At 48.7% G+C, this 21,191-nt stretch overlaps 35 non-coding genes across 35 annotated transcripts; all 35 read left to right on the plus strand.

The window, feature by feature from the left end:
* The first annotated feature begins 1,260 nt into the window (after positions 1-1,260).
* Trnan-guu (transfer RNA asparagine (anticodon GUU)) lies at positions 1,261-1,334 on the plus strand. Its single transcript has one exon. It is a non-coding gene; the product is annotated as a tRNA-Asn (tRNA).
* A 689-nt stretch (positions 1,335-2,023) lies between these two features.
* Trnat-cgu (transfer RNA threonine (anticodon CGU)) lies at positions 2,024-2,095 on the plus strand. The gene has a single exon. It is a non-coding gene; the product is annotated as a tRNA-Thr (tRNA).
* A 318-nt stretch (positions 2,096-2,413) lies between these two features.
* Positions 2,414-2,487, plus strand: Trnan-guu (transfer RNA asparagine (anticodon GUU)). Its single transcript has one exon. It is a non-coding gene; the product is annotated as a tRNA-Asn (tRNA).
* Positions 2,488-3,176: 689 nt separating this feature from the next.
* On the plus strand, positions 3,177-3,248 carry Trnat-cgu (transfer RNA threonine (anticodon CGU)). Its single transcript has one exon. It is a non-coding gene; the product is annotated as a tRNA-Thr (tRNA).
* A 318-nt stretch (positions 3,249-3,566) lies between these two features.
* On the plus strand, positions 3,567-3,640 carry Trnan-guu (transfer RNA asparagine (anticodon GUU)). Its single transcript has one exon. It is a non-coding gene; the product is annotated as a tRNA-Asn (tRNA).
* A 689-nt stretch (positions 3,641-4,329) lies between these two features.
* On the plus strand, positions 4,330-4,401 carry Trnat-cgu (transfer RNA threonine (anticodon CGU)). The gene has a single exon. It is a non-coding gene; the product is annotated as a tRNA-Thr (tRNA).
* A 318-nt stretch (positions 4,402-4,719) lies between these two features.
* Trnan-guu (transfer RNA asparagine (anticodon GUU)) lies at positions 4,720-4,793 on the plus strand. The gene has a single exon. It is a non-coding gene; the product is annotated as a tRNA-Asn (tRNA).
* A 689-nt stretch (positions 4,794-5,482) lies between these two features.
* Trnat-cgu (transfer RNA threonine (anticodon CGU)) lies at positions 5,483-5,554 on the plus strand. Its single transcript has one exon. It is a non-coding gene; the product is annotated as a tRNA-Thr (tRNA).
* Positions 5,555-5,872: 318 nt separating this feature from the next.
* On the plus strand, positions 5,873-5,946 carry Trnan-guu (transfer RNA asparagine (anticodon GUU)). Its single transcript has one exon. It is a non-coding gene; the product is annotated as a tRNA-Asn (tRNA).
* A 689-nt stretch (positions 5,947-6,635) lies between these two features.
* On the plus strand, positions 6,636-6,707 carry Trnat-cgu (transfer RNA threonine (anticodon CGU)). Its single transcript has one exon. It is a non-coding gene; the product is annotated as a tRNA-Thr (tRNA).
* Positions 6,708-7,025: 318 nt separating this feature from the next.
* Positions 7,026-7,099, plus strand: Trnan-guu (transfer RNA asparagine (anticodon GUU)). Its single transcript has one exon. It is a non-coding gene; the product is annotated as a tRNA-Asn (tRNA).
* Positions 7,100-7,788: 689 nt separating this feature from the next.
* Trnat-cgu (transfer RNA threonine (anticodon CGU)) lies at positions 7,789-7,860 on the plus strand. Its single transcript has one exon. It is a non-coding gene; the product is annotated as a tRNA-Thr (tRNA).
* Positions 7,861-8,178: 318 nt separating this feature from the next.
* Trnan-guu (transfer RNA asparagine (anticodon GUU)) lies at positions 8,179-8,252 on the plus strand. Its single transcript has one exon. It is a non-coding gene; the product is annotated as a tRNA-Asn (tRNA).
* Positions 8,253-8,941: 689 nt separating this feature from the next.
* Positions 8,942-9,013, plus strand: Trnat-cgu (transfer RNA threonine (anticodon CGU)). The gene has a single exon. It is a non-coding gene; the product is annotated as a tRNA-Thr (tRNA).
* Positions 9,014-9,331: 318 nt separating this feature from the next.
* Positions 9,332-9,405, plus strand: Trnan-guu (transfer RNA asparagine (anticodon GUU)). Its single transcript has one exon. It is a non-coding gene; the product is annotated as a tRNA-Asn (tRNA).
* A 689-nt stretch (positions 9,406-10,094) lies between these two features.
* On the plus strand, positions 10,095-10,166 carry Trnat-cgu (transfer RNA threonine (anticodon CGU)). The gene has a single exon. It is a non-coding gene; the product is annotated as a tRNA-Thr (tRNA).
* A 318-nt stretch (positions 10,167-10,484) lies between these two features.
* Trnan-guu (transfer RNA asparagine (anticodon GUU)) lies at positions 10,485-10,558 on the plus strand. The gene has a single exon. It is a non-coding gene; the product is annotated as a tRNA-Asn (tRNA).
* A 689-nt stretch (positions 10,559-11,247) lies between these two features.
* Trnat-cgu (transfer RNA threonine (anticodon CGU)) lies at positions 11,248-11,319 on the plus strand. Its single transcript has one exon. It is a non-coding gene; the product is annotated as a tRNA-Thr (tRNA).
* Positions 11,320-11,637: 318 nt separating this feature from the next.
* On the plus strand, positions 11,638-11,711 carry Trnan-guu (transfer RNA asparagine (anticodon GUU)). Its single transcript has one exon. It is a non-coding gene; the product is annotated as a tRNA-Asn (tRNA).
* A 689-nt stretch (positions 11,712-12,400) lies between these two features.
* Trnat-cgu (transfer RNA threonine (anticodon CGU)) lies at positions 12,401-12,472 on the plus strand. Its single transcript has one exon. It is a non-coding gene; the product is annotated as a tRNA-Thr (tRNA).
* Positions 12,473-12,790: 318 nt separating this feature from the next.
* Positions 12,791-12,864, plus strand: Trnan-guu (transfer RNA asparagine (anticodon GUU)). The gene has a single exon. It is a non-coding gene; the product is annotated as a tRNA-Asn (tRNA).
* Positions 12,865-13,553: 689 nt separating this feature from the next.
* Positions 13,554-13,625, plus strand: Trnat-cgu (transfer RNA threonine (anticodon CGU)). The gene has a single exon. It is a non-coding gene; the product is annotated as a tRNA-Thr (tRNA).
* A 318-nt stretch (positions 13,626-13,943) lies between these two features.
* Positions 13,944-14,017, plus strand: Trnan-guu (transfer RNA asparagine (anticodon GUU)). The gene has a single exon. It is a non-coding gene; the product is annotated as a tRNA-Asn (tRNA).
* A 689-nt stretch (positions 14,018-14,706) lies between these two features.
* Positions 14,707-14,778, plus strand: Trnat-cgu (transfer RNA threonine (anticodon CGU)). The gene has a single exon. It is a non-coding gene; the product is annotated as a tRNA-Thr (tRNA).
* Positions 14,779-15,096: 318 nt separating this feature from the next.
* On the plus strand, positions 15,097-15,170 carry Trnan-guu (transfer RNA asparagine (anticodon GUU)). Its single transcript has one exon. It is a non-coding gene; the product is annotated as a tRNA-Asn (tRNA).
* A 689-nt stretch (positions 15,171-15,859) lies between these two features.
* Positions 15,860-15,931, plus strand: Trnat-cgu (transfer RNA threonine (anticodon CGU)). The gene has a single exon. It is a non-coding gene; the product is annotated as a tRNA-Thr (tRNA).
* Positions 15,932-16,249: 318 nt separating this feature from the next.
* On the plus strand, positions 16,250-16,323 carry Trnan-guu (transfer RNA asparagine (anticodon GUU)). The gene has a single exon. It is a non-coding gene; the product is annotated as a tRNA-Asn (tRNA).
* A 689-nt stretch (positions 16,324-17,012) lies between these two features.
* Positions 17,013-17,084, plus strand: Trnam-cau (transfer RNA methionine (anticodon CAU)). The gene has a single exon. It is a non-coding gene; the product is annotated as a tRNA-Met (tRNA).
* A 318-nt stretch (positions 17,085-17,402) lies between these two features.
* Trnan-guu (transfer RNA asparagine (anticodon GUU)) lies at positions 17,403-17,476 on the plus strand. The gene has a single exon. It is a non-coding gene; the product is annotated as a tRNA-Asn (tRNA).
* Positions 17,477-18,165: 689 nt separating this feature from the next.
* Positions 18,166-18,237, plus strand: Trnat-cgu (transfer RNA threonine (anticodon CGU)). Its single transcript has one exon. It is a non-coding gene; the product is annotated as a tRNA-Thr (tRNA).
* A 318-nt stretch (positions 18,238-18,555) lies between these two features.
* Positions 18,556-18,629, plus strand: Trnan-guu (transfer RNA asparagine (anticodon GUU)). The gene has a single exon. It is a non-coding gene; the product is annotated as a tRNA-Asn (tRNA).
* Positions 18,630-19,318: 689 nt separating this feature from the next.
* Positions 19,319-19,390, plus strand: Trnat-cgu (transfer RNA threonine (anticodon CGU)). Its single transcript has one exon. It is a non-coding gene; the product is annotated as a tRNA-Thr (tRNA).
* A 318-nt stretch (positions 19,391-19,708) lies between these two features.
* On the plus strand, positions 19,709-19,782 carry Trnan-guu (transfer RNA asparagine (anticodon GUU)). The gene has a single exon. It is a non-coding gene; the product is annotated as a tRNA-Asn (tRNA).
* A 689-nt stretch (positions 19,783-20,471) lies between these two features.
* On the plus strand, positions 20,472-20,543 carry Trnam-cau (transfer RNA methionine (anticodon CAU)). Its single transcript has one exon. It is a non-coding gene; the product is annotated as a tRNA-Met (tRNA).
* Positions 20,544-20,861: 318 nt separating this feature from the next.
* On the plus strand, positions 20,862-20,935 carry Trnan-guu (transfer RNA asparagine (anticodon GUU)). The gene has a single exon. It is a non-coding gene; the product is annotated as a tRNA-Asn (tRNA).
* Positions 20,936-21,191: the final 256 nt, after the last annotated feature.

Raw genomic sequence — 21,191 nt, forward strand, 5'->3', positions numbered from 1 at the left:
GAAAAACATACATAGCCGTGATTTACCAACGTCAGTGAAAGCCTCTTGGTACAGGGTCGTGAACCGTAAAATAAGTACCAATTCACGACTTCATGCTCTACATTTGGCTGACTCACCTTTGTGCCTAACGTGCAACTTGCCTGATACTGATGAACATCGTTTTCTGTGCACCACTGTCCAAGCAGTTTGGCCATGCATTCGCCGAAAACTGGCTACGATTATGAGGACTTCCCAGCTTTGTATTAAACCTGAAGATTTCCTGTATCCGGATTCAGTGCCGTACCCGAACACCAAACGGAACTCTGTCAATTGGTTGAAGGGTCATTATGTTCATTATTTACAGACGCAAGAACCCAAGAGTGAGGCGGCGTTCTGTCTTTACCTGGCATTACAGTTTCACATACTTTCACAGACGAGACATTACAGGAAACGATATGCGAATTTTTTAGAAGTCGTTCTTCGATGAAAGAAGTATTTTTTTCTTTCCTTCATTCTACATTGCTTTGTTTTTTCTCTTTTCTTCTTCAAATGTCACAGTGACGTATACTGAACAGTGTTACGACAAGGACTATTTTATTTTCTTCTGTTTTTCTAGCGGACCAGAGTTCCTTTTTCATTTTCTATTAAAAAAAAAAAAAAAAAAAAATATATATATATATATATTCTACTTTGTCACCATTGCGGGACTATGCAATAGGTTTAGAAGTATCTTTGGTTTGGAAATCGGAATAGTTCAGAAGAATAAGTACTTCAGAAATCATGGCAGATGAAGCCGACGCCGACGAAGGCGATTTATGGCGAGCGCAAGGCGGGGCTGAAGGGGAGGAAGGAGGCCCTAAAAGAAAAAAAAAAAAAAAAAAAAAAAAAAAAAAAAAAAAAAAAAAGTGGTAGAGCACTGGTCTCGTAAACCAGGAGTCGTGAGTCCGAACCTCACAGAAGGCATCCATTTTTATAACTTTCCTGCAACGTGCGGAGCTACCTCGATCAATATCTATAACATGGCAGTACACTGAATGACAGGGATGTTCTACAACCTATGACAAGTATTCTACTGGCCTAGGAGGTTTTCTGAATGCATAGGCAGAACAGTGGTTTGTATGCATTTTGTAGTATAATGTCATTCGTTTATGAGCGTCGCTACAGTGTGCATGCACGTTAACCATGTGAAGGGGCATAAGCAGATGCTACCATTCTGCGAGATTCCTGCAGAATGTGTACGAATTAATTTGATATAGATTGCACAAGTGAGCGAAAGTCGACGCCTCCGTGGCGCAATCGGCTAGCGCGTTCGGCTGTTAACCGAAAGGTTGGTGGTTCGAGCCCACCCAGGGGCGAAATCGTTTTATCCGTCACCGAGGTGAGGACATACATCAACTTTGTTAGAGATACACAGCTAGTGTGGCAATTTGGCTGCGAAGGAGTGATGCCACAGATGCTTATACACATTCAGGCAGGTGGCACAGTAGGTAAAAACATGGCCCTACACAGACGTTCTACTGTTTTCCTATTTATTCACCATGTGTGACACTGCAGTGGAGCGACGCCCACTACAAAAGACGTTTTATTTACATTCAATTTCAGCGTATGCGTCGCGAGTGCCATATGACAGGGCCTGTCTCTCGATGTCGATTTGTATTTTGTGTCTCTTAAGTGTCGGTCTGCAGTAGGCCGCTGTTGGCCGAGCGACGTGCAGTCGCCTTACATGAAGCCCCATGGGCAACGCCAGTGCCACTGTGAACAACAGCAAACTGTAGCCAGAGAGTGGAGCCGAAAGGCGCATTTCGCAGTCGAGCCATGTTATCCCACAAGCTGTGCACTAGGACAAGAAATTGCAGACCGCAAACTTTTGGTGGCCTGACGGTCGTCGCCGATCGTAAGGGCGAAACAGTCGAGAGATTTGGAGAACGGCAATGTGGACACTCCCAGCAGCAGCAGTGCGCCAAATCAATTATCTGGTCGAGGGCTGCAAGATTCAGTGTGATGAAGTGAGAATTCGGGGATAGCTCGCATATTCAAAGCTGCCGCCTTCTTAGCTCAGTGGTAGAGCACTGGTCTCGTAAACCAGGAGTCGTGAGTTCGAACCTCACAGAAGGCATCCATTTTTTTAACTTTCCTGCAACGTGCGGAGCTACCTCGAGCAATATCTATAACATGGCAGTACACTGAATGAAAGGGATGTTCTACAACCTATGACAAGTATTCTACTGGCCTAGGAGGTTTTCTGAATGCATAGGCAGAACAGTGGTTTGTATGCATTTTGTAGTATAATGTCATTCGTTTATGAGCGTCGCTACAGTGTGCATGCACGTTAACCATGTGAAGGGGCATAAGCAGATGCTACCATTCTGCGAGATTCCTGCAGAATGTGTACGAATTAAGTTGATATAGATTGCACAAGTGAGCCAAAGTCGACGCCTCCGTGGCACAATCGGCTAGCGCGTTCGGCTGTTAACCGAAAGGTTGGTGGTTCGAGCCCACCCGGGGGCGAAATCGTTTTATCCGTCACCGAGGTGAGGACATACATCAACTTTGTTAGAGATACACAGCTAGTGTGGCAATTTGGCTGCGAAGGAGTGATGCCACAGATGCTTATACACATTCAGGCAGGTGGCACAGTAGGTAAAAACATGGCCCTACACAGACGTTCTACTGTTTTCCTATTTATTCACCATGTGTGACACTGCAGTGGAGCGACGCCCACTACAAAAGACGTTTTATTTACATTCAATTTCAGCGTATGCGTCGCGAGTGCCATATGACAGGGCCTGTCTCTCGATGTCGATTTGTATTTTGTGTCTCTTAAGTGTCGGTCTGCAGTAGGCCGCTGTTGGCCGAGCGACGTGCAGTCGCCTTACATGAAGCCCCATGGGCAACGCCAGTGCCACTGTGAACAACAGCAAACTGTAGCCAGAGAGTGGAGCCGAAAGGCGCATTTCGCAGTCGAGCCACGTTATCCCACAAGCTGTGCACTAGGACAAGAAATTGCAGACCGCAAACTTTTGGTGGCCTGACGGTCGTCGCCGATCGTAAGGGCGAAACACTCGAGAGATTTGGAGAACGGCAATGTGGACACTCCCAGCAGCAGCAGTGCGCCAAATCAATTATCTGGTCGAGGGCTGCAAGATTCAGTGTGATGAAGTGAGAATTCGGGGATAGCTCGCATATTCAAAGCTGCCGCCTTCTTAGCTCAGTGGTAGAGCACTGGTCTCGTAAACCAGGAGTCGTGAGTCCGAACCTCACAGAAGGCATCCATTTTTATAACTTTCCTGCAACGTGCGGAGCTACCTCGATCAATATCTATAACATGGCAGTACACTGAATGACAGGGATGTTCTACAACCTATGACAAGTATTCTACTGGCCTAGGAGGTTTTCTGAATGCATAGGCAGAACAGTGGTTTGTATGCATTTTGTAGTATAATGTCATTCGTTTATGAGCGTCGCTACAGTGTGCATGCACGTTAACCATGTGAAGGGGCATAAGCAGATGCTACCATTCTGCGAGATTCCTGCAGAATGTGTACGAATTAATTTGATATAGATTGCACAAGTGAGCGAAAGTCGACGCCTCAGTGGCGCAATCGGCTAGCGCGTTCGGCTGTTAACCGAAAGGTTGGTGGTTCGAGCCCACCCAGGGGCGAAATCGTTTTATCCGTCACCGAGGTGAGGACATACATCAACTTTGTTAGAGATACACAGCTAGTGTGGCAATTTGGCTGCGAAGGAGTGATGCCACAGATGCTTATACACATTCAGGCAGGTGGCACAGTAGGTAAAAACATGGCCCTACACAGACGTTCTACTGTTTTCCTATTTATTCACCATGTGTGACACTGCAGTGGAGCGACGCCCACTACAAAAGACGTTTTATTTACATTCAATTTCAGCGTATGCGTCGCGAGTGCCATATGACAGGGCCTGTCTCTCGATGTCGATTTGTATTTTGTGTCTCTTAAGTGTCGGTCTGCAGTAGGCCGCTGTTGGCCGAGCGACGTGCAGTCGCCTTACATGAAGCCCCATGGGCAACGCCAGTGCCACTGTGAACAACAGCAAACTGTAGCCAGAGAGTGGAGCCGAAAGGCGCATTTCGCAGTCGAGCCATGTTATCCCACAAGCTGTGCACTAGGACAAGAAATTGCAGACCGCAAACTTTTGGTGGCCTGACGGTCGTCGCCGATCGTAAGGGCGAAACAGTCGAGAGATTTGGAGAACGGCAATGTGGACACTCCCAGCAGCAGCAGTGCGCCAAATCAATTATCTGGTCGAGGGCTGCAAGATTCAGTGTGATGAAGTGAGAATTCGGGGATAGCTCGCATATTCAAAGCTGCCGCCTTCTTAGCTCAGTGGTAGAGCACTGGTCTCGTAAACCAGGAGTCGTGAGTTCGAACCTCACAGAAGGCATCCATTTTTTTAACTTTCCTGCAACGTGCGGAGCTACCTCGAGCAATATCTATAACATGGCAGTACACTGAATGAAAGGGATGTTCTACAACCTATGACAAGTATTCTACTGGCCTAGGAGGTTTTCTGAATGCATAGGCAGAACAGTGGTTTGTATGCATTTTGTAGTATAATGTCATTCGTTTATGAGCGTCGCTACAGTGTGCATGCACGTTAACCATGTGAAGGGGCATAAGCAGATGCTACCATTCTGCGAGATTCCTGCAGAATGTGTACGAATTAAGTTGATATAGATTGCACAAGTGAGCCAAAGTCGACGCCTCCGTGGCACAATCGGCTAGCGCGTTCGGCTGTTAACCGAAAGGTTGGTGGTTCGAGCCCACCCGGGGGCGAAATCGTTTTATCCGTCACCGAGGTGAGGACATACATCAACTTTGTTAGAGATACACAGCTAGTGTGGCAATTTGGCTGCGAAGGAGTGATGCCACAGATGCTTATACACATTCAGGCAGGTGGCACAGTAGGTAAAAACATGGCCCTACACAGACGTTCTACTGTTTTCCTATTTATTCACCATGTGTGACACTGCAGTGGAGCGACGCCCACTACAAAAGACGTTTTATTTACATTCAATTTCAGCGTATGCGTCGCGAGTGCCATATGACAGGGCCTGTCTCTCGATGTCGATTTGTATTTTGTGTCTCTTAAGTGTCGGTCTGCAGTAGGCCGCTGTTGGCCGAGCGACGTGCAGTCGCCTTACATGAAGCCCCATGGGCAACGCCAATGCCACTGTGAACAACAGCAAACTGTAGCCAGAGAGTGGAGCCGAAAGGCGCATTTCGCAGTCGAGCCACGTTATCCCACAAGCTGTGCACTAGGACAAGAAATTGCAGACCGCAAACTTTTGGTGGCCTGACGGTCGTCGCCGATCGTAAGGGCGAAACACTCGAGAGATTTGGAGAACGGCAATGTGGACACTCCCAGCAGCAGCAGTGCGCCAAATCAATTATCTGGTCGAGGGCTGCAAGATTCAGTGTGATGAAGTGAGAATTCGGGGATAGCTCGCATATTCAAAGCTGCCGCCTTCTTAGCTCAGTGGTAGAGCACTGGTCTCGTAAACCAGGAGTCGTGAGTCCGAACCTCACAGAAGGCATCCATTTTTATAACTTTCCTGCAACGTGCGGAGCTACCTCGATCAATATCTATAACATGGCAGTACACTGAATGACAGGGATGTTCTACAACCTATGACAAGTATTCTACTGGCCTAGGAGGTTTTCTGAATGCATAGGCAGAACAGTGGTTTGTATGCATTTTGTAGTATAATGTCATTCGTTTATGAGCGTCGCTACAGTGTGCATGCACGTTAACCATGTGAAGGGGCATAAGCAGATGCTACCATTCTGCGAGATTCCTGCAGAATGTGTACGAATTAATTTGATATAGATTGCACAAGTGAGCGAAAGTCGACGCCTCCGTGGCGCAATCGGCTAGCGCGTTCGGCTGTTAACTGAAAGGTTGGTGGTTCGAGCCCACCCAGGGGCGAAATCGTTTTATCCGTCACCGAGGTGAGGACATACATCAACTTTGTTAGAGATACACAGCTAGTGTGGCAATTTGGCTGCGAAGGAGTGATGCCACAGATGCTTATACACATTCAGGCAGGTGGCACAGTAGGTAAAAACATGGCCCTACACAGACGTTCTACTGTTTTCCTATTTATTCACCATGTGTGACACTGCAGTGGAGCGACGCCCACTACAAAAGACGTTTTATTTACATTCAATTTCAGCGTATGCGTCGCGAGTGCCATATGACAGGGCCTGTCTCTCGATGTCGATTTGTATTTTGTGTCTCTTAAGTGTCGGTCTGCAGTAGGCCGCTGTTGGCCGAGCGACGTGCAGTCGCCTTACATGAAGCCCCATGGGCAACGCCAGTGCCACTGTGAACAACAGCAAACTGTAGCCAGAGAGTGGAGCCGAAAGGCGCATTTCGCAGTCGAGCCATGTTATCCCACAAGCTGTGCACTAGGACAAGAAATTGCAGACCGCAAACTTTTGGTGGCCTGACGGTCGTCGCCGATCGTAAGGGCGAAACAGTCGAGAGATTTGGAGAACGGCAATGTGGACACTCCCAGCAGCAGCAGTGCGCCAAATCAATTATCTGGTCGAGGGCTGCAAGATTCAGTGTGATGAAGTGAGAATTCGGGGATAGCTCGCATATTCAAAGCTGCCGCCTTCTTAGCTCAGTGGTAGAGCACTGGTCTCGTAAACCAGGAGTCGTGAGTTCGAACCTCACAGAAGGCATCCATTTTTTTAACTTTCCTGCAACGTGCGGAGCTACCTCGAGCAATATCTATAACATGGCAGTACACTGAATGAAAGGGATGTTCTACAACCTATGACAAGTATTCTACTGGCCTAGGAGGTTTTCTGAATGCATAGGCAGAACAGTGGTTTGTATGCATTTTGTAGTATAATGTCATTCGTTTATGAGCGTCGCTACAGTGTGCATGCACGTTAACCATGTGAAGGGGCATAAGCAGATGCTACCATTCTGCGAGATTCCTGCAGAATGTGTACGAATTAAGTTGATATAGATTGCACAAGTGAGCCAAAGTCGACGCCTCCGTGGCACAATCGGCTAGCGCGTTCGGCTGTTAACCGAAAGGTTGGTGGTTCGAGCCCACCCGGGGGCGAAATCGTTTTATCCGTCACCGAGGTGAGGACATACATCAACTTTGTTAGAGATACACAGCTAGTGTGGCAATTTGGCTGCGAAGGAGTGATGCCACAGATGCTTATACACATTCAGGCAGGTGGCACAGTAGGTAAGAACATGGCCCTACACAGACGTTCTACTGTTTTCCTATTTATTCACCATGTGTGACACTGCAGTGGAGCGACGCCCACTACAAAAGACGTTTTATTTACATTCAATTTCAGCGTATGCGTCGCGAGTGCCATATGACAGGGCCTGTCTCTCGATGTCGATTTGTATTTTGTGTCTCTTAAGTGTCGGTCTGCAGTAGGCCGCTGTTGGCCGAGCGACGTGCAGTCGCCTTACATGAAGCCCCATGGGCAACGCCAGTGCCACTGTGAACAACAGCAAACTGTAGCCAGAGAGTGGAGCCGAAAGGCGCATTTCGCAGTCGAGCCACGTTATCCCACAAGCTGTGCACTAGGACAAGAAATTGCAGACCGCAAACTTTTGGTGGCCTGACGGTCGTCGCCGATCGTAAGGGCGAAACACTCGAGAGATTTGGAGAACGGCAATGTGGACACTCCCAGCAGCAGCAGTGCGCCAAATCAATTATCTGGTCGAGGGCTGCAAGATTCAGTGTGATGAAGTGAGAATTCGGGGATAGCCCGCAAATTCAAAGCTGCCGCCTTCTTAGCTCAGTGGCAGAGCACTGGTCTCGTAAACCAGGAGTCGTGAGTTCGAACCTCACAGAAGCCATCCATTTTTTTAACTTTCCTGCAACGTGCGGAGCTACCTCGTGCAATATCTATCACATGGCAGTACACTGAATGAAAGGGATGTTCTACAACCTATGACAAGTATTCTACTGGCCTAGGAGGTTTTCTGAATGCATAGGCAGAACAGTGGTTTGTATGCATTTTGTAGTATAATGTCATTCGTTTATGAGCGTCGCTAAAGTGTGCATGCACGTTAACCATGTGAAGGGGCATAAGCAGATGCTACCATTCTGCGAGATTCCTGCAGAATGTGTACGAATTAAGTTGATATAGATTGCACAAGTGAGCCAAAGTCGACGCCTCCGTGGCGCAATCGGCTAGCGCGTTCGGCTGTTAACCGAAAGGTTGGTGGTTCGAGCCCACCCGGGGGCGAAATCGTTTTATCCGTTACCGAGGTGAGGACATACATCAACTTTGTTAGAGATACACAGCTAGTGTGGCAATTTGGCTGCGAAGGAGTGATGCCACAGATGCTTATACACATTCAGGCAGGTGGCACAGTAGGTAAAAACATGGCCCTACACAGACGTTCTACTGTTTTCCTATTTATTCACCATGTGTGACACTGCAGTGGAGCGACGCCCACTACAAAAGACGTTTTATTTACATTCAATTTCAGCGTATGCGTCGCGAGTGCCATATGACAGGGCCTGTCTCTCGATGTCGATTTGTATTTTGTGTCTCTTAAGTGTCGGTCTGCAGTAGGCCGCTGTTGGGCGAGCGACGTGCAGTCGCCTTACATGAAGCCCCATGGGCAACGCCAGTGCCACTGTGAACAACAGCAAACTGTAGCCAGAGAGTGGAGCCGAAAGGCGCATTTCGCAGTCGAGCCACGTTATCCCACAAGCTGTGCACTAGGACAAGAAATTGCAGACCGCAAACTTTTGGTGGCCTGACGGTCGTCGCCGATCGTAAGGGCGAAACAGTCGAGAGATTTGGAGAACGACAATGTGGACACTCCCAGCAGCAGCAGTGCGCCAAATCAATTATCTGGTCGAGGGCTGCAAGATTCAGTGTGATGAAGTGAGAATTCGGGGATAGCCCGCAAATTCAAAGCTGCCGCCTTCTTAGCTCAGTGGCAGAGCACTGGTCTCGTAAACCAGGAGTCGTGAGTTCGAACCTCACAGAAGGCATCCATTTTTTTAACTTTCCTGCAACGTGCGGAGCTACCTCGAGCAATATCTATCACATGGCAGTACACTGAATGAAAGGGATGTTCTACAACCTATGACAAGTATTCTACTGGCCTAGGAGGTTTTCTGAATGCATAGGCAGAACAGTGGTTTGTATGCATTTTGTAGTATAATGTCATTCGTTTATGAGCGTCGCTACAGTGTGCATGCATGTTAACCATGTGAAGGGGCATAAGCAGATGCTACCATTCTGCGAGATTCCTGCAGAATGTGTACGAATTGCAATGATATAGATTGCACAAGTGAGCCAAAGTCGACGCCTCTGTGGCGCAATCGGCTAGCGCGTTCGGCTGTTAACCGAAAGGTTGGTGGTTCGAGCCCACCCGGGGGCGAAATCGTTTTATCCGTCACCGAGGTGAGGACATACATCAACTTTGTTAGAGATACACAGCTAGTGTGGCAATTTGGCTGCGAAGGAGTGATGCCACAGATGCTTATACACATTCAGGCAGGTGGCACAGTAGGTAAAAACATGGCCCTACACAGACGTTCTACTGTTTTCCTATTTATTCACCATGTGTGACACTGCAGTGGAGCGACGCCCACTACAAAAGACGTTTTATTTACATTCAATTTCAGCGTATGCGTCGCGAGTGCCATATGACAGGGCCTGTCTCTCGATGTCGATTTGTATTTTGTGTCTCTTAAGTGTCGGTCTGCAGTAGGCCGCTGTTGGCCGAGCGACGTGCAGTCGCCTTACATGAAGCCCCATGGGCAACGCCAGTGCCACTGTGAACAACAGCAAACTGTAGCCAGAGAGTGGAGCCGAAAGGCGCATTTCGCAGTCGAGCCACGTTATCCCACAAGCTGTGCACTAGGACAAGAAATTGCAGACCGCAAACTTTTGGTGGCCTGACGGTCGTCGCCGATCGTAAGGGCGAAACAGTCGAGAGATTTGGTGAACGGCAATGTGGACACTCCCAGCAGCAGCAGTGCGCCAAATCAATTATCTGGTCGAGGGCTGCAAGATTCAGTGTGATGAAGTGAGAATTCGGGGATAGCTCGCATATTCAAAGCTGCCGCCTTCTTAGCTCAGTGGTAGAGCACAGGTCTCGTAAACCAGGAGTCGTGAGTTCGAACCTCACAGAAGGCATCCATTTTTTTAACTTTCCTGCAACGTGCGGAGCTACCTCGAGCAATATCTATCACATGGCAGTACACTGAATGAAAGGGATGTTCTACAACCTATGACAAGTATTCTACTGGCCTAGGAGGTTTTCTGAATGCATAGGCAGAACAGTGGTTTGTATGCATTTTGTAGTATAATGTCATTCGTTTATGAGCGTCGCTACAGTGTGCATGCACGTTAACCATGTGAAGGGGCATAAGCAGATGCTACCATTCTGCGAGATTCCTGCAGAATGTGTACGAATTAAGTTGATATAGATTGCACAAGTGAGCCAAAGTCGACGCCTCCGTGGCGCAATCGGCTAGCGCGTTCGGCTGTTAACCGAAAGGTTGGTGGTTCGAGCCCACCCGCAGGCGAAATCGTTTTATCCGTCACCGAGGTGAGGACATACATCAACTTTGTTAGAGATACACAGCTAGTGTGGCAATTTGGCTGCGAAGGAGTGATGCCACAGATGCTTATACACATTCAGGCAGGTGGCACAGTAGGTAAAAGCATGGCCCTACACAGACGTTCTACTGTTTTCCTATTTATTCACCATGTGTGACACTGCAGTGGAGCGACGCCCACTACAAAAGACGTTTTATTTACATTCAATTTCAGCGTATGCGTCGCGAGTGCCATATGACAGGGCCTGTCTCTCGATGTCGATTTGTATTTTGTGTCTCTTAAGTGTCGGTCTGCAGTAGGCCGCTGTTGGCCGAGCGACGTGCAGTCGCCTTACATGAAGCCCCATGGGCAACGCCAGTGCCACTGTGAACAACAGCAAACTGTAGCCAGAGAGTGGAGCCGAAAGGCGCATTTCGCAGTCGAGCCACGTTATCCCACAAGCTGTGCACTAGGACAAGAAATTGCAGACTGCAAACTTTTGGTGGCCTGACGGTCGTCGCCGATCGTAAGAGCGAAACAGTCGAGAGATTTGGTGAACGGCAATGTGGACACTCCCAGCAGTAGCAGTGCGCCAAATCAATTATCTGGTCGAGGGCTGCAAGATTCAGTGTGATGAAGTGAGAATTCGGGGATAGCTCGCATATTCAAAGCTGCCGCCTTCTTAGCTCAGTGGTAGAGCACTGGTCTCGTAAACCAGGAGTCGTGAGTTCGAACCTCACAGAAGGCATCCATTTTTTTAACTTTCCTGCAACGTGCGGAGCTACCTCGAGCAATATCTATCACATGGCAGTACACTGAATGAAAGGGATGTTCTACAACCTATGACAAGTATTCTACTGGCCTAGGAGGTTTTCTGAATGCATAGGCAGAACAGTGGTTTGTATGCATTTTGTAGTATAATGTCATTCGTTTATGAGCGTCGCTACAGTGTGCATGCACGTTAACCATGTGAAGGGGCATAAGCAGATGCTACCATTCTGCGAGATTCCTGCAGAATGTGTACGAATTAAGTTGATATAGATTGCACAAGTGAGCCAAAGTCGACGCCTCCGTGGCGCAATCGGCTAGCGCGTTCGGCTGTTAACCGAAAGGTTGGTGGTTCGAGCCCACCCGGGGGCGAAATCGTTTTATCCGTCACCGAGGTGAGGACATACATCAACTTTGTTAGAGATACACAGCTAGTGTGGCAATTTGGCTGCGAAGGAGTGATGCCACAGATGCTTATACACATTCAGGCAGGTGGCACAGTAGGTAAAAACATGGCCCTACACAGACGTTCTACTGTTTTCCTATTTATTCACCATGTGTGACACTGCAGTGGAGCGACGCCCACTACAAAAGACGTTTTATTTACATTCAATTTCAGCGTATGCGTCGCGAGTGCCATATGACAGGGCCTGTCTCTCGATGTCGATTTGTATTTTGTGTCTCTTAAGTGTCGGTCTGCAGTAGGCCGCTGTTGGCCGAGCGACGTGCAGTCGCCTTACATGAAGCCCCATGGGCAACGCCAGTGCCACTGTGAACAACAGCAAACTGTAGCCAGAGAGTGGAGCCGAAAGGCGCATTTCGCAGTCGAGCCACGTTATCCCACAAGCTGTGCACTAGGACAAGAAATTGCAGACCGCAAACTTTTGGTGGCCTGACGGTCGTCGCCGATCGTAAGGGCGAAACAGTCGAGAGATTTGGTGAACGGCAATGTGGACACTCCCAGCAGCAGCAGTGCGCCAAATCAATTATCTGGTCGAGGGCTGCAAGATTCAGTGTGATGAAGTGAGAATTCGGGGATAGCTCGCATATTCAAAGCTGCCGCCTTCTTAGCTCAGTGGTAGAGCACAGGTCTCGTAAACCAGGAGTCGTGAGTTCGAACCTCACAGAAGGCATCCATTTTTTTAACTTTCCTGCAACGTGCGGAGCTACCTCGAGCAATATCTATCACATGGCAGTACACTGAATGAAAGGGATGTTCTACAACCTATGACAAGTATTCTACTGGCCTAGGAGGTTTTCTGAATGCATAGGCAGAACAGTGGTTTGTATGCATTTTGTAGTATAATGTCATTCGTTTATGAGCGTCGCTACAGTGTGCATGCACGTTAACCATGTGAAGGGGCATAAGCAGATGCTACCATTCTGCGAGATTCCTGCAGAATGTGTACGAATTAAGTTGATATAGATTGCACAAGTGAGCCAAAGTCGACGCCTCCGTGGCGCAATCGGCTAGCGCGTTCGGCTGTTAACCGAAAGGTTGGTGGTTCGAGCCCACCCAGGGGCGAAATCGTTTTATCCGTCACCGAGGTGAGGACATACATCAACTTTGTTAGAGATACACAGCTAGTGTGGCAATTTGGCTGCGAAGGAGTGATGCCACAGATGCTTATACACATTCAGGCAGGTGGCACAGTAGGTAAAAACATGGCCCTACACAGACGTTCTACTGTTTTCCTATTTATTCACCATGTGTGACACTGCAGTGGAGCGACGCCCACTACAAAAGACGTTTTATTTACATTCAATTTCAGCGTATGCGTCGCGAGTGCCATATGACAGGGCCTGTCTCTCGATGTCGATTTGTATTTTGTGTCTCTTAAGTGTCGGTCTGCAGTAGGCCGCTGTTGGCCGAGCGACGTGCAGTCGCCTTACATGAAGCCCCATGGGCAACGCCAGTGCCACTGTGAACAACAGCAAACTGTAGCCAGAGAGTGGAGCCGAAAGGCGCATTTCGCAGTCGAGCCACGTTATCCCACAAGCTGTGCACTAGGACAAGAAATTGCAGACTGCAAACTTTTGGTGGCCTGACGGTCGTCGCCGATCGTAAGAGCGAAACAGTCGAGAGATTTGGTGAACGGCAATGTGGACACTCCCAGCAGTAGCAGTGCGCCAAATCAATTATCTGGTCGAGGGCTGCAAGATTCAGTGTGATGAAGTGAGAATTCGGGGATAGCTCGCATATTCAAAGCTGCCGCCTTCTTAGCTCAGTGGTAGAGCACTGGTCTCGTAAACCAGGAGTCGTGAGTTCGAACCTCACAGAAGGCATCCATTTTTTTAACTTTCCTGCAACGTGCGGAGCTACCTCGAGCAATATCTATCACATGGCAGTACACTGAATGAAAGGGATGTTCTACAACCTATGACAAGTATTCTACTGGCCTAGGAGGTTTTCTGAATGCATAGGCAGAACAGTGGTTTGTATGCATTTTGTAGTATAATGTCATTCGTTTATGAGCGTCGCTACAGTGTGCATGCACGTTAACCATGTGAAGGGGCATAAGCAGATGCTACCATTCTGCGAGATTCCTGCAGAATGTGTACGAATTAAGTTGATATAGATTGCACAAGTGAGCCAAAGTCGACGCCTCCGTGGCGCAATCGGCTAGCGCGTTCGGCTGTTAACCGAAAGGTTGGTGGTTCGAGCCCACCCAGGGGCGAAATCGTTTTATCCGTCACCGAGGTGAGGACATACATCAACTTTGTTAGAGATACACAGCTAGTGTGGCAATTTGGCTGCGAAGGAGTGATGCCACAGATGCTTATACACATTCAGGCAGGTGGCACAGTAGGTAAAAACATGGCCCTACACAGACGTTCTACTGTTTTCCTATTTATTCACCATGTGTGACACTGCAGTGGAGCGACGCCCACTACAAAAGACGTTTTATTTACATTCAATTTCAGCGTATGCGTCGCGAGTGCCATATGACAGGGCCTGTCTCTCGATGTCGATTTGTATTTTGTGTCTCTTAAGTGTCGGTCTGCAGTAGGCCGCTGTTGGCCGAGCGACGTGCAGTCGCCTTACATGAAGCCCCAGGGGCAACGCCAGTGCCACTGTGAACAACAGCAAACTGTAGCCAGAGAGTGGAGCCGAAAGGCGCATTTCGCAGTCGAGCCACGTTATCCCACAAGCTGTGCACTAGGACAAGAAATTGCAGACCGCAAACTTTTGGTGGCCTGACGGTCGTCGCCGATCGTAAGAGCGAAACAGTCGAGAGATTTGGTGAACGGCATTGTGGACACTCCCAGCAGTAGCAGTGCGCCAAATCAATTATCTGGTCGAGGGCTGCAAGATTCAGTGTGATGAAGTGAGAATTCGGGGATAGCTCGCATATTCAAAGCTGCCGCCTTCTTAGCTCAGTGGTAGAGCACTGGTCTCGTAAACCAGGAGTCGTGAGTTCGAACCTCACAGAAGGCATCCATTTTTTTAACTTTCCTGCAACGTGCGGAGCTACCTCGAGCAATATCTATCACATGGCAGTACACTGAATGAAAGGGATGTTCTACAACCTATGACAAGTATTCTACTGGCCTAGGAGGTTTTCTGAATGCATAGGCAGAACAGTGGTTTGTATGCATTTTGTAGTATAATGTCATTCGTTTATGAGCGTCGCTACAGTGTGCATGCACGTTAACCATGTGAAGGGGCATAAGCAGATGCTACCATTCTGCGAGATTCCTGCAGAATGTGTACGAATTAAGTTGAAATAGATTGCACAAGTGAGCCAAAGTCGACGCCTCCGTGGCGCAATCGGCTAGCGCGTTCGGCTGTTAACCGAAAGGTTGGTGGTTCGAGCCCACCCAGGGGCGAAATCGTTTTATCCGTCACCGAGGTGAGGACATACATCAACTTTGTTAGAGATACACAGCTAGTGTGGCAATTTGGCTGCGAAGGAGTGATGCCACAGATGCTTATACACATTCAGGCAGGTGGCACAGTAGGTAAAAACATGGCCCTACACATACGTTCTACTGTTTTCCTATTTATTCACCATGTGTGACACTGCAGTGGAGCGACGCCCACTACAAAAGACGATTTATTTACATTCAATTTCATCGTATGCGTCGCGAGTGCCATATGACAGGGCCTGTCTCTCGATGTCGATTTGTATTTTGTGTCTCTTAAGTGTCGGTCTGCAGTAGGCCGCTGTTGGCCGAGCGACGTGCAGTCGCCTTACATGAAGCCCCATGGGCAACGCCAGTGCCACTGTGGACAACAGCAAACTGTAGCCAGAGAGTGGAGCCGAAAGGCGCATTTCGCAGTCGAGCCACGTTATCCCACAAGCTGTGCACTAGGACAAGAAATTGCAGACCGCAAACTTTTGGTGGCCTGACGGTCGTCGCCGATCGTAAGGGCGAAACACTCGAGAGATTTGGAGAACGGCAATGTGGACACTCCCAGCAGCAGCAGTGCGCCAAATCAATTATCTGGTCGAGGGCTGCAAGATTCAGTGTGATGAAGTGAGAATTCGGGGATAGCTCGCATATTCAAAGCTGCCGCCTTCTTAGCTCAGTGGTAGAGCACTGGTCTCGTAAACCAGGAGTCGTGAGTTCGAACCTCACACAAGGCATCCATTTTTTTAACTTTCCTGCAACGTGCGGAGCTACCTCGAGCAATATCTATCACATGGCAGTACACTGAATGAAAGGGATGTTCTACAACCTATGACAAGTATTCTACTGGCCTAGGAGGTTTTCTGAATGCATAGGCAGAACAGTGGTTTGTATGCATTTTGTAGTATAATGTCATTCGTTTATGAGCGTCGCTACAGTGTGCATGCACGTTAACCATGTGAAGGGGCATAAGCAGATGCTACCATTCTGCGAGATTCCTGCAGAATGTGTACGAATTAAGTTGATATAGATTGCACAAGTGAGCCAAAGTCGACGCCTCCGTGGCGCAATCGGCTAGCGCGTTCGGCTGTTAACCGAAAGGTTGGTGGTTCGAGCCCACCCGCGGGCGAAATCGTTTTATCCGTCACCGAGGTGAGGACATACATCAACTTTGTTAGAGATACACAGCTAGTGTGGCAATTTGGCTGCGAAGGAGTGATGCCACAGATGCTTATACACATTCAGGCAGGTGGCACAGTAGGTAAAAACATGGCCCTACACAGACGTTCTACTGTTTTCCTATTTATTCACCATGTGTGACACTGCAGTGGAGCGACGCCCACTACAAAAGACGATTTATTTACATTCAATTTCATCGTATGCGTCGCGAGTGCCATATGACAGGGCCTGTCTCTCGATGTCGATTTGTATTTTGTGTCTCTTAAGTGTCGGTCTGCAGTAGGCCGCTGTTGGCCGAGCGACGTGCAGTCGCCTTACATGAAGCCCCATGGGCAACGCCAGTGCCACTGTGAACAACAGCAAACTGTAGCCAGAGAGTGGAGCCGAAAGGCGCATTTCGCAGTCGAGCCACGTTATCCCACAAGCTGTGCACTAGGACAAGAAATTGCAGACCGCAAACTTTTGGTGGCCTGACGGTCGTCGCCGATCGTAAGGGCGAAACAGTCGAGAGATTTGGAGAACGGCAATGTGGACACTCCCAGCAGCAGCAGTGCGCCAAATCAATTATCTGGTCGAGGGCTGCAAGATTCAGTGTGATGAAGTGAGAATTCGGGGATAGCCCGCAAATTCAAAGCTGCCGCCTTCTTAGCTCAGTGGTAGAGCACTGGTCTCATAAACCAGGAGTCGTGAGTTCGAACCTCACAGAAGGCATCCACTTTTATAACTTTCCTGCAACGTGCGGAGCTACCTCGAGCAATATCTATCACATGGCAGTACACTGAATGAAAGGGATGTTCTACAACCTATGACAAGTATTCTACTGGCCTAGGAGGTTTTCTGAATGCATAGGCAGAACAGTGGTTTGTATGCATTTTGTAGTATAATGTCATTCGTTTATGAGTGTCGCTACAGTGTGCATGCACGTTAACCATGTGAAGGGGCATAAGCAGATGCTACCATTCTGCGAGATTCCTGCAGAATGTGTACGAATTAAGTTGATATAGATTGCACAAGTGAGCCAAAGTCGACGCCTCCGTGGCGCAATCGGCTAGCGCGTTCGGCTGTTAACCGAAAGGTTGGTGGTTCGAGCCCACCCGGGGGCGAAATCGTTTTATCCGTCACCGAGGTGAGGACATACATCAACTTTGTTAGAGATACACAGCTAGTGTGGCAATTTGGCTGCGAAGGAGTGATGCCACAGATGCTTATACACATTCAGGCAGGTGGCACAGTAGGTAAAAACATGGCCCTACACAGACGTTCTACTGTTTTCCTATTTATTCACCATGTGTGACACTGCAGTGGAGCGACGCCCACTACAAAAGACGTTTTATTTACATTCAATTTCAGCGTATGCGTCGCGAGTGCCATATGACAGGGCCTGTCTCTCGATGTCGATTTGTATTTTGTGTCCCCTAAGTGTCGGTCTGCAGTAGGCCGCTGTTGGCCGAGCGACGTGCAGTCGCCTTACATGAAGCCCCATGGGCAACGCCAGTGCCACTGTGAACAACAGCAAACTGTAGCCAGAGAGTGGAGCCGAAAGGCGCATTTCGCAGTCGAGCCACGTTATCCCACAAGCTGTGCACTAGGACAAGAAATTGCAGACCGCAAACTTTTGGTGGCCTGACGGTCGTCGCCGATCGTAAGGGCGAAACAGTCGAGAGATTTGGTGAACGGCAATGTGGACACTCCCAGCAGCAGCAGTGCGCCAAATCAATTATCTGGTCGAGGGCTGCAAGATTCAGTGTGATGAAGTGAGAATTCGGGGATAGCTCGCATATTCAAAGCTGCCGCCTTCTTAGCTCAGTGGTAGAGCACTGGTCTCGTAAACCAGGAGTCGTGAGTTCGAACCTCACAGATGGCATCCATTTTTTTAACTTTCCTGCAACGTGCGGAGCTACCTCGAGCAATATCTATCACATGGCAGTACACTGAATGAAAGGGATGTTCTACAACCTATGACAAGTATTCTACTGGCCTAGGAGGTTTTCTGAATGCATAGGCAGAACAGTGGTTTGTATGCATTTTGTAGTATAATGTCATTCGTTTATGAGCGTCGCTACAGTGTGCATGTACGTTAACCATGTGAAGGGGCATAAGCAGATGCTACCATTCTGCGAGATTCCTGCAGAATGTGTACGAATTAAGTTGATATAGATTGCACAAGTGAGCCAAAGTCGACGCCTCCGTTGCGCAATCGGCTAGCGCGTTCGGCTGTTAACCGAAAGGTTGGTGGTTCGAGCCCACCCGGAGGCGAAATCGTTTTATCCGTCACCGAGGTGAGGACATACATCAACTTTGTTAGAGATACACAGCTAGTGTGGCAATTTGGCTGCGAAGGAGTGATGCCACAGATGCTTATACACATTCAGGCAGGTGGCACAGTAGGTAAAAACATGGCCCTACACAGACGTTCTACTGTTTTCCTATTTATTCACCATGTGTGACACTGCAGTGGAGCGACGCCCACTACAAAAGACGTTTTATTTACATTCAATTTCAGCGTATGCGTCGCGAGTGCCATATGACAGGGCCTGTCTCTCGATGTCGATTTGTATTTTGTGTCTCTTAAGTGTCGGTCTGCAGTAGGCCGCTGTTGGGCGAGCGACGTGCAGTCGCCTTACATGAAGCCCCATGGGCAACGCCAGTGCCACTGTGAACAACAGCAAACTGTAGCCAGAGAGTGGAGCCGAAAGGCGCATTTCGCAGTCGAGCCACGTTATCCCACAAGCTGTGCACTAGGACAAGAAATTGCAGACCGCAAACTTTTGGTGGCCTGACGGTCGTCGCCGATCGTAAGGGCGAAACAGTCGGGAGATTTGGTGAACGGCAATGTGGACACTCCCAGCAGCAGCAGTGCGCCAACTCAATTATCTGGTCGAGGGCTGCAAGATTCAGTGTGATGAAGTGAGAATTCGGGGATAGCTCGCATATTCAAAGCTGCCGCCTTCTTAGCTCAGTGGTAGAGCACTGGTCTCGTAAACCAGGAGTCGTGAGTTCGAACCTCACAGAAGGCATCCATTTTTTTAACTTTCCTGCAACGTGCGGAGCTACCTCGAGCAATATCTATCACATGGCAGTACACTGAATGAAAGGGATGTTCTACAACCTATGACAAGTATTCTACTGGCCTAGGAGGTTTTCTGAATGCATAGGCAGAACAGTGGTTTGTATGCATTTTGTAGTATAATGTCATTCGTTTATGAGCGTCGCTACAGTGTGCATGTACGTTAACCATGTGAAGGGGCATAAGCAGATGCTACCATTCTTTGAGATTCCTGCAGAATGTGTACGAATTAAGTTGATATAGATTGCACAAGTGAGCCAAAGTCGACGCCTCCGTGGCGCAATCGGCTAGCGCGTTCAGCTGTTAACCGAAAGGTTGGTGGTTCGAGCCCACCCGGGGGCGAAATCGTTTTATCCGTCACCGAGGTGAGGACATACATCAACTTTGTTAGAGATACACAGCTAGTGTGGCAATTTGGCTGCGAAGGAGTGATGCCACAGATGCTTATACACATTCAGGCAGGTGGCACAGTAGGTAAAAACATGGCCCTACACAGACGTTCTACTGTTTTCCTATTTATTCACCATGTGTGACACTGCAGTGGAGCGACGCCCACTACAAAAGACGTTTTATTTACATTCAATTTCAGCGTATGCGTCGCGAGTGCCATATGACAGGGCCTGTCTCTCGATGTCGATTTGTATTTTGTGTCTCTTAAGTGTCGGTCTGCAGTAGGCCGCTGTTGGGCGAGCGACGTGCAGTCGCCTTACATGAAGCCCCATGGGCAACGCCAGTGCCACTGTGAACAACAGCAAACTGTAGCCAGAGAGTGGAGCCGAAAGGCGCATTTCGCAGTCGAGCCACGTTATCCCACAAGCTGTGCACTAGGACAAGAAATTGCAGACCGCAAACTTTTGGTGGCCTGACGGTCGTCGCCGATCGTAAGGGCGAAACAGTCGAGAGATTTGGAGAACGGCAATGTGGACACTCCCAGCAGCAGCAGTGCGCCAAATCAATTATCTGGTCGAGGGCTGCAAGATTCAGTGTGATGAAGTGAGAATTCGGGGATAGCCCGCAAATTCAAAGCTGCCGCCTTCTTATCTCAGTGGTAGAGCACTGGTCTCATAAACCAGGAGTCGTGAGTTCGAACCTCACATAAGGCATCCATTTTTATAACTTTCCTGCAACGTGCGGAGCTACCTCGAGCAATATCTATCACATGGCAGTACACTGAATGAAAGGGATGTTCTACAACCTATGACAAGTATTCTACTGGCCTAGGAGGTTTTCTGAATGCATAGGCAGAACAGTGGTTTGTACGCATTTTGTAGTATAAAGTCATTCGTTTATGAGCGTCGCTACAGTGTGCATGCACGTTAACCATGTGAAGGGGCATAAGCAGATGCTACCATACTGCGAGATTCCTGCAGAATGTGTACGAATTAAGTTGATATAGATTGCACAAGTGAGCCAAAGTCGACGCCTCCGTGGCGCAATCGGCTAGCGCGTTCGGCTGTTAACCGAAAGGTTGGTGGTTCGAGCCCACCCGCAGGCGAAATCGTTTTATCCGTCACCGAGGTGAGGACATACATCAACTTTGTTAGAGATGCACAGCTAGTGTGGCAATTTGGCTGCGAAGGAGTGATGCCACAGATGCTTATACACATTCAGGCAGGTGGCACAGTAGGTAAAAACATGGCCCTACACAGACGTTCTACTGTTTTCCTATTTATTCACCATGTGTGACACTGCAGTGGAGCGACGCCCACTACAAAAGACGTTTTATTTACATTCAATTTCAGCGTATGCGT

The sequence above is a fragment of the Schistocerca gregaria genome, chromosome 5 (assembly GCF_023897955.1).
Source record: "Schistocerca gregaria isolate iqSchGreg1 chromosome 5, iqSchGreg1.2, whole genome shotgun sequence".
Taxonomy (NCBI): Eukaryota; Metazoa; Arthropoda; class Insecta; order Orthoptera; family Acrididae; genus Schistocerca; species Schistocerca gregaria.